Raw genomic sequence first — 18,237 nt, forward strand, 5'->3', positions numbered from 1 at the left:
AAAATAAATTATTAGGGGTGATAGTGGATGATAATCTTACATTCGACCTGTAAATACAAAATTGTATAAAAAAAAAAAAAAATCAAAAACTTCCTCACCAACGCAACTAAAACTACACTTGCCACTGCTTATCTCCTTCTCACACTTATTTATGGTGCTTTCATTCTATTCTTACTAACCTCCAGGCTTCACAAAAATTAAAACTTGAACAATGCTATAACAAGGTTGCTAAATCTGCAGCAAATACCCATTTCAGAACCCATCACTGTATAGCACTGAAAAGCCTAAATTGGTTAGAATTGCTTCAACAACTAACATTGGAGACTAAACAGTGAGACCTATGGAAGTCCCACTCACAGGATGGACAAGGAGAAAGTCACGGTCAGCTGGCTGTCCAATGCCAGGATTCGCCAAATCACGCATGTACTCAGGTCTCTCAGCAACAAGTACCATTATGACTCTCATATTTCATATTGGTGTAAATGACCTGAGATGTACCTTACTGGGCTAGGGTCTATATTAAATCATCACACGCTTACAAAAGCGAACTATGATTTATCGACCCCATGTAAGCGAAAGCTTACAAACTTGAACGCTTAGAACAGCGATTTTTTTCCAAAGGAAAAAAATCTTTATTTCAAACACAAAAAAAAAACACTTAAAACATGACAAAGTGGGGGCCTTGGCCCCCCCGACATGGGGGGCTATGCCCCCAATACCCCCCTACTTAAATATACCAACTCCAAGATCACACTACAGTGACAAAAACGGCAAAGTAATGGACACGGCCAAGTGATTTCTTTCCCAGGTAAAGAATTTGCTTATATGCTGCTTCGTCCTTTTGCCTTTTCAAGTTCAACCAAGACATATTAGAAAGAATGCATCGTCGGTCATCAAATAGGAACCCACTGGGCTATATCAAAAGAGACACAGCACCTAGCCTTGAGCAGCACACTACCCTCACCTAAAATGATGCCACAGTATGAACAAAAAAATGACTTATTTCAACAACAGGCTTAGTTTTTGGTGTCATTCCAAAGGGGTGTAGTTCCTGTTTGCCTGGGAAGCCATAGTCAACAAACCTTGCTGCTTTGCCAGAGATGGCCTTCACCTGGCACCTCTAGGGCTTTCAGCTGTTGGCAAAGGTTCCTGTCTCCCCACAATGCTTTTTTTAGGCAAGGTCTCAAAAACACCATTACCAACATGAAATTAACCAATCAGAACTAAATAAGGGTCATTCTGCTAAATGCTAGGAGCTTAAACCAAAACCTGCACTCCCTGGAAAGCACTTCTATCACCAGAAGGTGTAGATGTCTGTGCAGTCACAGAAACCTGGTTTAAGGCCTCAGAAAGTACCCCAACCCTGCAAGACTACAATGACTTCCACAACTTTAGACTGCAAAATGAGCGAATGAAAACCGAAGGAGGCAGTGTTTCAGTCTATATTAGAGATAAATTCATCTCCTGTCTAGTCAGACTGGAGAACTCCATGGAGTTACCCACCATAACCTGGACCTGTAGTAAGACCCCATTCAAGTCCTAGCCAGTTATAGTTCTCCCTCTTTGGGTCATGACACCCACAAAGCCTACATATCCAAACTGAAGGCAATCCAAATTTTACTGAACACACTGGTTATTGTAAATTTTCAATTATCCCACCATCCGCTGGGAAACCTATTCTTCAAGCCCAAACTCACTAGCACAAATGTTCCTTGACTTTGTAAATTCAAATGCCCTGGAACAAACTGTCCATACCCCAATAAACATTCTAGATCTGATCCTCACCAACATGTCAAACAGGTGCTCTGCTGCAACTGCTGGACCTTCATTAGTTGAAACTGACCACAAATCAGTCATCTTCGAACTGACACTACCACCAGAACTCACAAAGGGTGAATTAAGACTAAACAATTTCACCATGGCAAACTATACCTTCCTAGGTGAAGGTATAAATGCATTCCACGCCCCACCCCAAGCTAAAAGTGGTAACTATGCCGAAGCTTCACTAAAGCTCTGTACAATCACTTGCATAAGTGAATAAACTAGGCCGTACCAGATAGAATGAAAGCCAGAGCCCCAAATAAAATCAAGCTGCCATGGTGGATTTTCAGCATCAACAAACTCCACAATAAATGCAAAAAACTGCTGTCCAAGAAAATGGAAAAGCACCTTCCTCAGTCTTAACAGGTTAATAAGACAACTTGTCAAATCCTCCAAGAGCTCCTTTGACAGAAACCTAGCAAGTACTGCCAAGGATAACCATAAGGCCTTTTACAGATACGTACATAACCTAAAGGGTAGGACCCAAGCATGTGCAAAACTGGTGGACAGTGGTATCACACACACACTTGGCCCCACAGAAAGAGCGATCCTGCTAGTGGATAGGTTTGGTGAAAATTTCACTCCCTTATCCCCTCCTAACTTACAATATACCCTTCCCCAACCCCCCCCACCTTACATATCTGAACAGTAGGCCTTCAAAGCCCGATCCAACGCAAAGAACACAGTCTCTACAGGACCAGATAACATCTCAGGCTGTCTTCTAAACAGACTAAAACATGAACTAGCATCTCCACTAAGTACCCTTTTCAATCATAGCCTAACCACAGGCTTTGTTTCTGTGGAATGGAGAACAGCTACAGTTATTCCCCCCATAAAGGTGGCCAAGCAACAGACCCAGGGAATTATAGACCCATAAGTCTGACCAGCCTCATCTGTAAGCCATAGAACGTATCATTATGGACCTCATAAATAAAGATATAGGTGACCTCCAAACCATGGATTCTACCCAATTCGGCTTTGTGAAGGGCATATCCTGCCTGTTAAATCTGGTGGATTTCTTTGAAAGTGGGACCAAGGCCACAGGGGTGAGCAAATTTGTGCACACAGCATACCTTGACTTGGCAAAGGCTTTTGACACAATCCCCCATTCAGGCATTACCAATAAACTTAGCAAACCGAATGTACACCCCTTCGTTGTAAGATGAGCTGGCAACTGGCTCACAAACCAGACACAAACATAAAGTGGGTGATTCCACATCAACCAGCACAGCTGTTACTAGCTGATTGCCACAGGGGTCATTGCTGGGCTCCCTACTGATTGGTATATACATCTTAGAAGTTAACGTCAAAACTAAAGGGTTGCGACTGACCAAGTAGACGACTGCAAACTAGGTGCAATCATTGAAAAGGTTCATAGGTTCATAGATTTAGTACTAAGATAAACGCCCTTGTGCGCCATTTTAAGCCTAGCCAATTATCCCTTGTGAGACTCGAACCCTGGACCTTGTGCTTGTAAGATAAACACCTTAACCATTAGGCCACCCTCCCAACCATTGCAAATGATTTCAGTATACTCCAGGAGGGTCTCACACACACCAACAACTGGTGTATTAATCACAGTCTTAAACTGAATGCAAAGAAATGCATCATCATTCCCTTCAGCAGAAACAATGTCCCTTCATACTGTCAAATCAACAACAATACTCTAAGTACCCATGAAGTGGTAAGGGATCTGGCATCACAGATTAACAGCGACCATAACTTCGACCACCACATGTCTACTGTTGTAAGGAAAGCTTTCCACATAGCTCACTTGATTTGTAAAGGCATCGCCTCCAGAGCAAGAGGTTATAACCCCCCCCATACTTGGCACTTATCTGTCCCATAAAAAGTAAAACAATTCAACCAAACACCAAAAAGCAATAGAAAGAAGCACCAGAAAGATAGTAGGTAACCAGCAAACCACTTTATTCCACAAGAAACAGCAGTCAAGAGCTTTCATTTAGTTAAAAGACTTCTTCAGTACTGCCACAATATCCAAAGTCACCACTTAAATATACATTCCAATGGTCATGTGATGTGACTGAAAAATAATCAAAGTTTGAATCAATTAAAGAGCTTTCTTTCATAATTCTATTTCAATATATGTTAAACAGAGGTGAAGGAATAAAATAAAAATAATATGACATGAAAAAGTAGAAGGAATGCTCAAGAAATTGTTAATGTTGTCACGAAATATAAAACATGAAATAAATATATTAAAAATCAACCATCTAAACTCTTCAGCTTCAGTAGTGGTATAACAGAACAAGCATCATTGAGACCAGGAGGATACATTGCATTAAGCCTGAGAATCCACATTAATTCTCTTTTATATAAATGCTCGTCTAACATAAAGCTTCTAGGGTCTTTAATAATACGATCTAATACAACAAAATAAAATATATGGTCAGGTGCATGCATAATATGTCTATAAAGGGCATTAGATGTTTTAGCTTTCATAACATCATTAGCATGTTCATACATTATATCTCTTAACTTACTTACTTATCTGGCCCATAATTGAGTATAACACCCCATTCGGTATGTACTGTACTAAGTACCTGCAGCAATTAGACAGACCTCAGAGGTTTCTAAAAAAGAAGATCAAGGGCCTCCAGCATGTGCCTTACACAGACCAACTAAAGTCCCTGTCACTTTCCTTCATATCATACAGACTTCTTAGGGGAGGACTTATGCCTGGCCTACAGAGCAACCCAAGACCGAAACCTAATGAACTTAATGCATACCTGTAAATCAAATGGGTCTAGGGCCACTCGTTCCAGGGGCTTAAATATGGCCTGTGACTTAAATAGGACTTGCTGGAGGGACAGATTTATCTCCCAGTGACTGCCACATCTTTGCAACAGGCTACTAATTCATGTGAAACAGAGCACCTCTATTACACTGTTTAAGAGGAACCTGGGCAAGTAGATGAGGCACTGTAAATTCTTACCGGGGATAACAACCACAACCTTCCTGGACATGGGCAGCCAACACTAAATGCAATCTTGGTTATTGACTACTAGGGTATTACATTGGGTTGAAACTGCTAGGCTTAAAATGACCTCCGCGTCGATAGCATAGGAATCTCCTACGATCCTGTATACACAACTTCTTACTACCTATAAAATTATCCAGCATCCACCTGCCTGTCCAGCATGAAAAAACATTCTACACAACTATGTTCTCAGTCACTGTGATCCAATTTCTGATTGTATTAGACTAACTCACCTTTAACTTCTCAAAACGTTACCTAAAATGTCCCTAATATTAAATGATTGTCATATAACTTGTATTGAATCTTACCCAGTATTTTATATTATGTCTAATTTGTTACAATTATTTAAACTGCAGATGTTGTTGCTTTATTTTTGATTGTAAAATTACCAGACATAAATAAACCTAGGTCAAAACACAAAAACAAACCACCCTGGTGGACATCTGGCATTAATAGGTTATACAACAAAAGAAAGAAAATCCCGTCAAGAAGTAAGAGGGAATGTTTACAACAGAGCAAAATGTCCCCCATTAGTCTAAATAAGCAAATCATGGAACTAGTCATGTCTCAGAAAGCAGAATCTGAGGCAAAAATAGCCTCCGAACCGAAGGATAACTATAAGGCATTTTCATTTATGTCAGTAATCTTAAAGGCAACACCCAACAATATGTGGAATTAGCTGTAGATGGCACCACCTATACTCAACCAGATGATAAAACACATCTGGTGACCGACAAATTCAGCTCAAATTTCACCTCCCCATCACCCCCAGTTCTCCCTTACGGAATACCTTCTATCACTCCACTGCCAGCTATCACCAAAAGTTACCACTGTACTCTCTAAAGCTAAAAACATGGCTTCTCTGACAACCTACCACTGGACCAGTAATCAGGGAGCCTCAATACTCACCACTGGCACCAGTGGGGGATGTACATTGAGAGGATGACAAGTATACATACAGTACTTCCAGATGCAGCTCTCTGCATCAAGCACAATTTCCCTTAAGAGCAGACAGAGACCACAGTCAATCCAGGGCTGGTTTCTCCCTCTTTCTCCAGATCCCCAATAAGACTCCCTGCTAGCACAGCTATAGACTTGAGATCTCAGCTGAATGATCAAGCCAAGACCTCTGACACCCTCTCTGTCTAACTAATGCTTTGTGCCCCTGCCCAAGTAGTTACCCCCCCCCCCCCACACACACACACACACCTCGGAAAGGCTGGCACAGGTTTACTAGCTATGCCCCTTCTGCCCAGACTATAAGGTAGTCTCCACTGTCACCAGTCACTCTTTATCAGCTACTTTAAGGCCCTTAACAAAGGGTTTCCAATCTTACTTTCAATACAAATGGTAGTTTGACCAAGGGTCAGGCTATTAGGAGTGGCCCACAGTGTCACCAAATAAATATGCAAGTACTCTCAAAACTTAAAATATCTCTAGACAGATCAACCAAAATGAAATGTTTAAATATATTTAACAATAAATAACAAAAGAACAAGAAAATACTCCGTATATTTTTACAGTGACATCAGAGTTCAAAATCACAGGAAATATTTAAAACAACATTGCAGGACAGTCTCAAATAAATAAAGAAAAATATCTAAACTAAGGTTTGCTATATTCATGACTATATCTAAGAGAATTACTAAATCCTAGTTAACTTACTAACCGAGCAAGGCAAGTGGATGGTGAATGGGTCTTCTTGTCAGGTCCAAGACAGAATACAGTCTCTCTCAGAGTTTTCTCAAGTTAATATTTCAAATATTACTGTTGGGATAACTTGCAGAATGACATTACTTCTTATCTGACTTCAGCTCCCAGGCTCAAAACAGCCATTGATGGCAGCTGGTAGCATTTAGCATCTACCTGTAAAAATACATAGAGACAAGCTTTTCCTGAGATCTATGGCAAAGACTGGAAGTCATAAAACGATAAAACACTTCCAAGACAATACAGAGAGTTCCCTAGTTTTAGACATTTTGTGTCCTTGCTACCATAAAGTAATTTATTTTTCTGAAGTTAACCTCCTGTGTTCCAGTTTCCACTATTAAAATATGCACATTAAGCAGTTAACAATAGTGCATGTACATTTCTGTTCTTTTCCAGTAGGGTACACTGTGGTTACATTTTTAAGTTCAGTGCTTTACAAGCCCTTTTCAGCACACACTTCTGTACCAGCATTTTGATATACACATAACATACAGTTCTAATACAGTTGTAACACAAGCATCTTATACAAATCATTTTGATATTCACCAGTGATATATAATTATTTACAAAATCCCATACAGCTGTGCTGGCAGTATCTCCTTTTGCTACACTTCTAAATAAATCATGTTAATATTCACATTAGTTACAAAATTCCAGCTTCAATGGGGCTTGATGATAGACCATTTTACCTCTGAAACAACCTAAATTAGGACTTATCAGGCCTATTAGGATCTCTATTTAACCACAGCCTCTGTACTGGCTTTGTCTCGATGGAGTGGAGGACAGCAACAGTTATCCCCCTGCAAAATAGGGTCACCTACTGATCCAGAAAATTACAGAGCCATAAGTTTGACTAGTCTTATATGTAAGACCTTGGAAAGAAAAATCACTGACCTGATAAATAATAAAATAAGAAACCTCCAAACACTGGACCCAACCCAATCTGGCTTTGTCAGAGGCAGGTCCTGCCTATTGAATCTGGTGGATTTCGTTGAAAAATTCACTAAGCCTATGGACGAGGTAAAACAGTACATGCCACCTACTTCGACCTGGTCAAGGCATTTGACACAATTCCTCACTCAGGTATTATAAACAAACTCAGAACTGGGCATAAATCCCTACACCACCAGATGGATAGCCAACTGGCTCATGGACAGGACACATGTTAAACTGGGTGAATCCAGATCCAGAAAGAGGCCAGTTACTAGTGGTGTGCCACAGGGCTCACTGTTTGGACCACTCCTGTTCAGAATATACTTCTTTGAAGTCAAGGCTAATGCAAGAGGCCTCTGGATAACAAAGTTTGTGCACAACTGCAAGCTGGGGGCAATCACTGAATCCCCAAGTGATGTAGATATCCTTCAGGAGGGTCTAGATCAGACAAATAATTGGTGATAAAACCATGGCCTAAAACTAAATGAGAAGAAAATGCATTATCATACCATATGGGAAGTCAAATACCCCTGCAAATTACAAAATCAATAGCACACCCCTAAGAGTAAACTCTGGAGGTGACAATTATAGGTACACAGACAGATAGTAACCTGAACTTTGACCACCATGTGTCCGCAATGGTGAGGAAGTCCTTCTATGTGGCACAACTTACCAATAAAGGTATGGCATCCAGAAACAAGGAAATTATACTCATGCTGTGCTCATCCCTCATTAGACCAACAATAGAGTGCAATACTCCATTTGGCACTTACTTGACTAGGTACATACAGCAGCTGAAGTAATCTCGTAGGTCCCTTACAAAGAAAATACAGGGTGCAAACAATATGTCCTATGCAGACAAACTAAAAGCCCTACCCCTTTACTCTGTGTCCTACCAACTATTAAGGGGTGACCTATGCCTGACCTACAAGGCACTCACAAATCTAGCCCTGACAGAGCTGCTATACATCCACAAGTCAAACAGCAAGAGGGTCTCCTGATCTAGGGATCTAAACTTTGTGACTCAAACAAAACATACTGAACAGACGGGTATGTGTCTCAGAGACTGCCCCTTCTTTGGAACAGGCTTCCTATTCACATTAAGCAGATACCTTCCCTGGCCCTCTTCAAATGCAGTTTGGAATTAATGGATGGGGAACTGCAAATTCACACCTGAGGTAGTGCCTATGTCCCTTATGGATAAGGGCAATCTGTAAGATACTCAATGCATAAGCATAAATCCATGCCATCCTCTTGTTCTGCCTCTAGGGGCCATATGTTAGGTAAAATTGGATTACACTGACAAGGCTTGTAAGGGCTCTTAAACCATTAGCCTAGTAATCTCCTATGACAGCTGCAATACCTAAAGATGGTAAAGACCCATCAGACCCAGCTTCATATAGGCCTATTTCAATTTTAAATCATGATTATAAAGTGTTTATGTCTATAAAAGAAAAAAATATCCTTGTTTCCCATCTTTCCTGACCTAGAGTAGTCCAAATACAGGCTTTGCTGTATTCCGGACTTTTGGAAAGTTCCTGTGTTGCCCATTTCCTTTCTTGGATAAAGGGAGGCTTCTTTGTTCACCAGTGGCAGTGGGGAGCTTGGAGCAGCCTATCTATCCTTGGAGGAGCGTTCCCAGCACAAGAATCTGGTAGTTCTTGTTTTGCCCATTTCCTTTCTTGGATAAAGGGAGGCTTCTTTGTTCACCAGTGGCAGTGGGGAGCTTGGAACAGCCTATCTATCCCTGGAGGAGTGTTCCCAGCACAAGAATCTGGTAGTCTATTTGTTGCAAAAAAGAAAAAAAAATATCCTTGTTTCCCATCTTTCCTGACCTAGAGTAGTCCAAATACAGGCTTTGCTGTATTCTGGACTTTTGGAAAGTTCCTGTGTTGCCGAGGCTTCTTTGTTCACCAGTGGCAGTGGGGAGCTTGGAGCAGCCTATCTATCCCTGGAGGAGTGTTCCCAGCACAAGAATCTGGTAGTTCCTGTGTTGCCCATTTCCTTTCTTGGATAAAGGGAGGCATCTTTGTTCACCAGTGGCAGTGGGGAGCTTGGAGCAGCCTATCTATCCCTGGAGGAGTGTTCCCAGCACAAGAATTTGGTAGTCTATTGGCCGTTTTGGGCCAATTTCGAGCACTTTCAAGTCCCCCTGTATAAAATCCACTTTGGCGCAGTTTTTGCGTTTGTTACTACTCAGCCATGCTCCTTGTGGTCCTGCAGAGTGGTGCTAGCAGCAGAGAGGCTAAAAGAGCAACTGCTAACCTGATAAAAGTGTTTGTTTTCCTGCTACTACCTGGGCGACTGCCTGATCTAGCTAAACTGCAAGTATTTCTGCTTCTTGAACTGTTTTAAACTGTTTAAAGGTGTTTTTGCACCTGCACTTTTAAAGTTTGTCCTGTTTGTTGCTTTTACCTGTTGAGGCTACACACTCAAGTGCGCTAGCCTGTGTTACATATTTATTGCATTTTCCTGCTGTTTGCTGCAAAAAAAAAACAAAAAAAACTATCCTGGTTTCCCATCTTTCCTGACCTAGAGTAATCCAAATACAGGCTTTGCTGTATTCTGGACTTTTGGAAAGTTCCTGTGTTGCCCATTTCCTTTCTTGGATAAAGGGAGGCTTCTTTGTTCACCAGTGGCAGTGGGGAGCTTGGAGCAGCCTATCTATCCCTGGAGGAGTGTTCCCAGCACAAGAATCTGGTAGTCTATTGGCCGTTTTGGGCCAATTTCTAGCTCTTTCAAGTCCCCCTGTATAAAACCCGCTTTAGCGCGGCTTTGCGCGATTTTGCGCATAGCGCAGCATTGGGCAGCGCCGCTTAATTGGGTTTAAACCATTCTCGGCTCCACAAAGTCTGCTCTTCACTTTTTCCTTAGAACTGATCTAGTTCTCATAATAAACACCCTATTCCCACTCTAAAGCCTGGCACTTGCTCACTAAAGCAATTATATAAGTCAGCACTAAAAAATTAAAAGCACTACACCCTCACAAACTCCCCTTGAGTACTTTGTTCCCCATTGGCCCTTTTTTCAATTATAAAGGAATTCCCAATACTATTCTAGCATGTCCAAAAGTCAGTTGTCAATCTCCTCTCTGGTCCAGCTGGTGAATCTGGGAATCTTGAGGCAATGTTACAACTGCCTCATGTACACAGAGGACCCTCTCCTCCTCCCAACACATGTGAGAGATGCAACCATATAGCCAAACTGGAGGCTAAGCTCTCTCAACTCAGTACTGGCGTAACCAGTCAGGAGGAGAAGGAAACCACACTCACTACAATTCCAGTCTCACATAGATCTACCACAACAGCAAACCAAACACATAAACACACAAAAACATACTCGGAGGTTCTAAATAAAATTCTGCCTAAGCAGCAGAGACCTCCAAAGCAGACACCCAAGCAACCGCTACCTCAAAACAAAAGATGTGCAACACATAGCTCACAAAGCCAGTGTGCCGAACATTCACAGCCCTTAAGGCTAAACAACATACCTGATACACTTGTAATAGGTGACTCTATCGTCAGGCACACTGACGTCCTGCTCACCAGGCTGAACAAGGAGAAGGTCACAGTGAGCTGCCTGTCTGGCGCTAGGATCCGCCACATAACACAAGCACTCAGGTCACTCCAAGGCAAGTACAAATATGACTCAGTCATTGTCCATGCTGGTGTGAATGACCTGAGACGTACCTCCCTGGACAATATGAAAAGAGACATAGAAGAGCTCTCTGAGCATGTAGCCCAGGCCGGTATGACCCTGACCTTGAGTAGCATCTTACCCTCACCAAGAATGATGCCACAGTATGAAGAAAAGATGATCAATTTCAACAATTGGCTTAAGTATTGGTGTCATTCAAAGGGGATCCAATGCCTGTCTGCCTGGGATGACATGCTCGACAAGCCATGATGCTTCGCTAGGGATGGCTTGCACCTGTCATCCCTGGGCTTTTGGATATTGGCAAAGGCTCTTGCCACCCCCATAGTGCCTTTTTTAGGCAAGGCTCAAAAGACAAACCCAGCTCCATAGGTATCACAAGGGATAAGAAACTAAGAGTAATGCTACTCAACGCCAGAAGTCTAAACCTCAAGATGCATGGACTCGAAACTCTCCTTAGCATGGAGAACATCGATATCTGTGCAGTAACAGAAACCTGGTTCAAGGCTCCTGAGAGCACCCCAGCACTACCAGGTTATACCTCATACCATGTTTTTCTGCCCCAAAACCTGGACCGAACCACAAAATGAGGGGGAGTATCAATATTCGTCAAAGATACCCACACCTCCAGGTTGGTGGCACAGCACGAAGCATCAGAGACTATCCATGTGCAACTAACAGTGGGTAAAACTGCCTTCCAGTTTATAGCCTGTTACAGACCACCCTCCCAAACCCAGGAACCCCACTCAGCCTTCCTGAGAACACTGGAAAATATGAAGGTCTCTCCAAACACCATTATATTGGGTGACTTCAACTATCCTAACATAGACTGGGAGCATTACTCTAGCTCCAACACCCTAACCCAAAGGTTCCCAGAATTTATAAACTCAAATGCTATGGAACAACTTGTTGCCACTCCCACAAGAGGGGAAAACATACTGGACCTGATCATCACCAACATGGGGACTCTATGCTCCAGACCAAAAGTGTATCCCTCACTGGTAAGATCAGACCATAAACTAATCTCACTAGATATTCACAACCCGACCCCAGCCCCTGCCCAGAAAACCACAATGAAAAACTTCTCTAAAGCAAATTTCACACTCCTCAAAACGGAGGTGGAATCCTTCAAAGCCCCCGGGCCTGTGGAAAATACGGCCCAGACCACAGAATCCTTTATATGAACACCTTCAGGAATGCATGGATCATGCAATCTCATATAAAACCAAGACCCAATCCTCCAAAGTTAGGCGTCCTGTCTGGTGGACCCCAGCCATAAACAAACTATACAATAGAAGGAGGAAGATACTACATGATAGAGCAAAATCCCAAAAAGGGAAGGCATCTCTGAGCAGTATTAGCAAAAAACTACGGGCACTCATAAAATCGTCTAAGGCCAGCTTCGAGAGAAAAATTGCACAGGACACTAAGGATAATCACAAGGCTTTCTTTATTTATGTTAGGAACCTGGGTGGGAATTCCCAGATATGCTCAGAATTAGTCCAAAATGACAAAAAATACACCGAACCCACAGACATTGCCAACATCCTAGCTGACAGGTTCAGCGCAAACTTCTCCCTCCCTTCCCCACCAAAAGGGCAAATATCTATCCCAGCAGAGTGCTGCCCCCCTGACATCTCAGATGCTCAGGTAAGAGCCGCCCTCTCCAAAGCAAAAAAAACACAGCATCAATGGGACCAGACGGTGTCCCGGGCTGCGTCCTACATGAACTCCAAGAAGAACTAAACCCAAACATAAAACTACTACAGGATATGTGCCCAAAGAGTGACGTACAGCAACAGTGGTCCCTCTCCACAAAGGTGGTGCCTCAACGGATCCTGGAAACTATCGCCCCAAAAGCTTGACTAGCTTGGTCTGCAAGGACAGAATCCACATGGTTAGAATTGCTGGAGCCATGTCAGACTCCAAACCAGTTACAAGTGGCGTCCCACAAGGCTCAGTCCTGGGACCTCTCTTGTTCGGTACATATTTCTCGGAGGTACAGGCTAACACGGAAGGACTGTGGCTGACCAAGTTCGCAGATGACTGCAAACTGGGCGCCATAATCGACTCTCCAGCCGACACAAGCATCCTACAAAAGGGCCTCATAGAAACAGACAACTGGTGCCAGAGCCATGGCCTCAAGCTAAATGCCAAAAAGTGTATAGTCATCCCCTTTGGCAAAAACAAAAAGAGCCCACAAATTACCACATAGGTAGTAATCCATTAAGTACGGAAGAAGTAATTAGGGACCTGGGGACCCAAGTTGATAGCAATCTCTCATTTGACAACCACGTGGCCAAAGTGGTTAGAAAAACATTTTATATAGCCCACCTAATCATGAAGGGATTCACATCTAGATCAGGGGAGGTCATCGTGCCTCTTTACTCATCCCTCATCAGGCTCATAATTGAGTACAATGCCCCTTTTGGGATGTACCTTACTAGACACCTGCAGCAACTGGAAAGACCCCAAAAGTACCTCACCAAGAGGATCAAAGGGCTCAAACAGATGCCATATGCTGCCCGGTTAAAGAAACTCCAGCTCTACTCAGTGGCATACCGCCTGCTCAGAGGCGATCTGTGCCTGACGTATAAAGCCATGTCCAACCCGGAATTAATGGACATGGTGCACCTCAGAAAATCCAAATCCCATCGAGCTACGCACTCATGAGAATTGAACCTCAGCACTGAAATAAATAGGACATGCTGGAGGACAGATTCATAACCCAGAGGCTCCCTTCACTCTGGAATAAAATCCCAGTCCAGGTTAGGCAGAGTCCCTCATTGACTCTCTTCAAGAGGAATCTTGATGAGTGGATGGGAGATAGTAGGTTTACCCCGGGTATCACTTCTGTGTCACTGTTAGACAGAGGCACAGTATACTAACCTCGAAAAAGGGCATAGCAAAATTCATTTAAAATGGGTGGCGAAAGTCAAACACACTCTGGCTAGGCTTATAAATGCCCTAGGGCAGATAGCCTAGTATGAACCTGCGAACCTATAATAGCTAACAGAATGGCAAATATGCTGCCCAAAATTGATAAATATGGATCAGTGTTGTTTTGTGGAGGGGAGACAGACATTTGACAATATTAACAGAACAATGATGACCGAGAGGGAAGCAAAACGTAAGAAAATACTGCTGTCATTGGTGGGTCTTGATGCAGAGAAAGCATTTAACACAGTAAGCTGGGATTTTATGAGTAGGGCAATGGAAGCATTTGCATTCCCTGATATAATAATAAGGTTAATTAGGCCGATATATGAGGGATCAGAGGCAAGCATTAAACTGGGAGGATTTCTCTCGGACAAGTTGTGCTTGAAAAGGGTGTCCTCTTTTCACTTTTATTTGCATTAAATTTAGAGCCACTGGCAAAGAAAATAAGGGACTCCGAAATTCACAGATATAATTTTATGGTAATCAAGAAAAGTTGGCTTTATTTGCAGACACTATTTTGTAACTAATAAAACCAGAAAAGGACATCTTAGTGTTGTGGAACATTCTGAGACAGTTTCAAAGTCTTTCTGAGATATAAAATTAAAGAAAATAAAACAAAGCCTATAGCTGGAAAGTAAACTATGTACCTACATATGAATTACTTCAGCAATACCCATATTTATATGGATGCAAAAAATAAAGTATTTAGCAATATGGGTTAAAAACGGTATTGTTACGGCTGCTATGGATATGTGGGAAAGGACTAAAAAAGAAGTTATGTACTTACCACAACATTTTATCTGGGTTGTCCATTTTCATTCTTCCTAGATCCAGAATTGGTCACCAGTAGGCTTTGAATTCTATCTGGTCTGGTGGGACCTCTTGGATGACTCGTTTTTCTAACAGCTTTGTATTTTTACTGCTGGTTCTTCCCTCTGATAGGGTGGAACATCCCCAAATTTTTTTTTCCAGGACTGGAGGTGGAAAGAAAAAATGTATATAATATAACCTGTGGAAAATATTCTCTGTACCCAAGTATATTCTGTTAAGTCTAGCCCGGTTCTTTGCTGCAGGGATGATAAACCTTGGATTGGCTCAAGAGGCGGGTAATCAGGCCTCCTAATGGGGAGCTTACAAGGTCTTGTCAAAGAAAGAATCTTTGGACCCCTGGTTTGCAACATCTACCTCACAGGCATCGTCCATTGGAGTTCCCCCTTTTAACCCTGGGGGAGTTTCCTGTTAATATGGTATAGAGTTTTTAGCTTAATCTAGAAATGAAGCTGCTATTAAAAAGGAGATAATTAGTCAGGCATAAAAAATATTGTACGACGACTTATAGGAATCAATCATAGGAGGTTAGAAAATATTAGAAAGAGAGATTGGATAAGCAATTCACAAGGAAACAATGGGAGGACAGATTTCTCTATCTCAAACATGCAACAAAGCGCAAAAGATTTAAGATTTTTTTTTGGAAGTGTTTGTACTGATATTTTTTTTTTACCCCAAGCATACTCCAAAGAATTTTTCCTCAGGCAGATGGCAAATGTTGGAGGTGTAACAGGGAATAAAGAGATAACTGGGAACATATGTTTTGGGAGTTAATGAGTTGGCACACCTTAAAAATCCCCTACAGAATACTTTGGTAGAAATACTGGGTGAAATGGATGTAAAAGTTGCAGATGAATAGTAAATAAAACCACAGTTCGTTGAGAAAAAACACCTTTATAGAAAACATCAAACAGCAAAGCTTTTGGATAAAACCCTTTCTCAATACTATTACAAAAAATAAAAAAACAATTAGGTTTAAATACAAGTCAAAGTATCACATGACATGCAGCCCAAAAAATCATGTGACAATATACATAAAATTAAAAAGATATAAAATACGCATAAAACGGTATTTTAAATCATCATCAAATACTAATACATATATATATAACAATCAAGAAAGTACATCATAAAAATCTAACAATACAATCTGGTTTGTTGCAGTTTAGTAAGAATGGGTTTCAGTGTAACCATAGAATTTAGCCCTGGAAGGTGATCGGCAGCTAATCTAAGTATCCATTCATATTCCTTAATCTCAAGCAAATTATTGCTATCCCCACCCCTTAAAGTTGTATGTACTATATCTATGACTCTGAATCTAAACCTATGGTCAGAACCACATGAACTTATGTGTTTGAATAAAGCATTCTTATCATTTGTTCTTCTAAGCTCAGATTTATGTTCAATAATGCGTTCTTTCAGCTTCCTGGTCGTTTTCCCCCACATAAAAGGCGGAACATAGAACACAGGTTGCCAAATAAATCACATTAGTAGTAATACAAGTTGCTAAAAGATCAAATTTATAAATTTTACCAGTTGTCAGGTGTTTAAACACATTACTCTCAATGCTCATAATATCAGAGCAACAAGTACAGTTCATACAACAAAAGGTACCTGGTTTAGAAAAAGTGGGACGATGGAAACTTGTTTTAAAATCTTTGTAGCACAATTTGCTTTTTAATGTTCTCATATTCCTATATGAGAAATATGGTCTATCACCCAAAGCAGCCTTGACATCAGCAGATGCCATTAATATAACCCAATTTCTCTCTATAATCTGCTTAACCAGATGTGTCCTAGTATTATAGGAGGTAGTACATCTAATTTTAAAATCTTTATGTTCTGGTTTACTCCAAATAAGGTTAGGTTCATCATTTAGCAAAAAAATGGGTTTAAATTTTGTGCTTCTATCAGCTATAATCTTAGTTTTCACATCCAATAAAAACTTTGGATCATATCCACTATTTATAAAATCTTCAGCTATTTCTTCAAGCTGTGCAACAAAGCATGTATCATCTGTGTTCAACCTACTAACTCTACTGAATTGTGATGTTACTATACCTTTAAAGACATGAGGGGCATGCATGCTAGTGTTATGTATATATCTACCAGCATAAACATCCTTTTTGTGGACACATTGGTGTGAAGAGACTCTTCTAATAATTGTATTTTAACATCAAGAAAAGCTATTGTATGGTCTGAAAAATCCATTTTGAACTTTGGAAAGTTTGTGGATGTATTCAAATAATCTAAAAATTCAACCAGTTGAGACAAAGACCCTTTCCAAATCATAAAACAATTGTCTACAAAACATTGGTAAAAACATACACAATGGTTCAGAGAATTTTTACTACTAATAATATACGTTTTCTCCCACTGATGTAGCACCACATTTGCATAAGTATTGGCTACTGAAGTGCCCATGGCTACACCAGTCAGTTGCAGGTATAGTTGTTCATCAAATAAAAATATATTATTAGTTAAGACTATATCCAAGAGAAAACATATATTCTCTATATGTCTTGCTGTCATCAACACTTGTGAAGTTAAAAATTCCCTTATAGATTCAATGCCATATTCATTCGGTATGACCGTAAATAAAGATGAGATATCCAAAGTAACAAATAAAAAGTCACCTTGGTTTAGGGAAGTAACATTTAAATCATTATACCAACATTGTAGTTTAGATATTAAATCTATGGTATCTCTAAAAACATTAGTGCATTGTAGTAAGAAAGGTTGTAACTGTTTCTGTAGGTAGATTGAAATTGGCTCCGTAAGCCAACCACCACCAGACACTATAGGTCTCATGGGTGTATTGTTAGATTTTTATGATATACTTTCCTGATGTATTTCTTGATTGTTATATACATATATATATATATATATATATATATATATATATATGTATTAGTATTTGACGATGATTTAAAATACTGTTTTATGCATATTTTATATGTTTTTAATTTTATGTATATTGTCACATGATTTTTTGGGCTGCATGTCATGTGATACTTTGGCTTGTATTTAAACCTAATTGTTTTTTATTTTTTGTAATAGTATTGAGAAAGGGTTTTACCCGAAAGCTTTGCTGTTTGTTGTTATCTATAAAGGTGTTTTTTCTCAACGAACTGTGGTTTCATGAAATGGATGTAACTAAGGAAATGATCTTTTTGAGCTGTGATATAGGATCTGACTTGCCTAGACACAGTAAGGCCTTGTTAAGTTCTGTTCTGGTGACTGCCAAAAGCAACTACAAGAAAATGGAACTCAAAGTCTAAATCAACCATATTTGAAGTAGTGAACATTGTAACAGAAATAAAAGAACTGGGAGTGGGATCTTTAGAAAA

This window comes from Protopterus annectens, chromosome 2.part0 (genome assembly GCF_019279795.1).
Source record: "Protopterus annectens isolate FY-2018-M chromosome 2.part0, PAN1.0, whole genome shotgun sequence".
Classification (NCBI taxonomy): Eukaryota; Metazoa; Chordata; order Ceratodontiformes; family Protopteridae; genus Protopterus; species Protopterus annectens.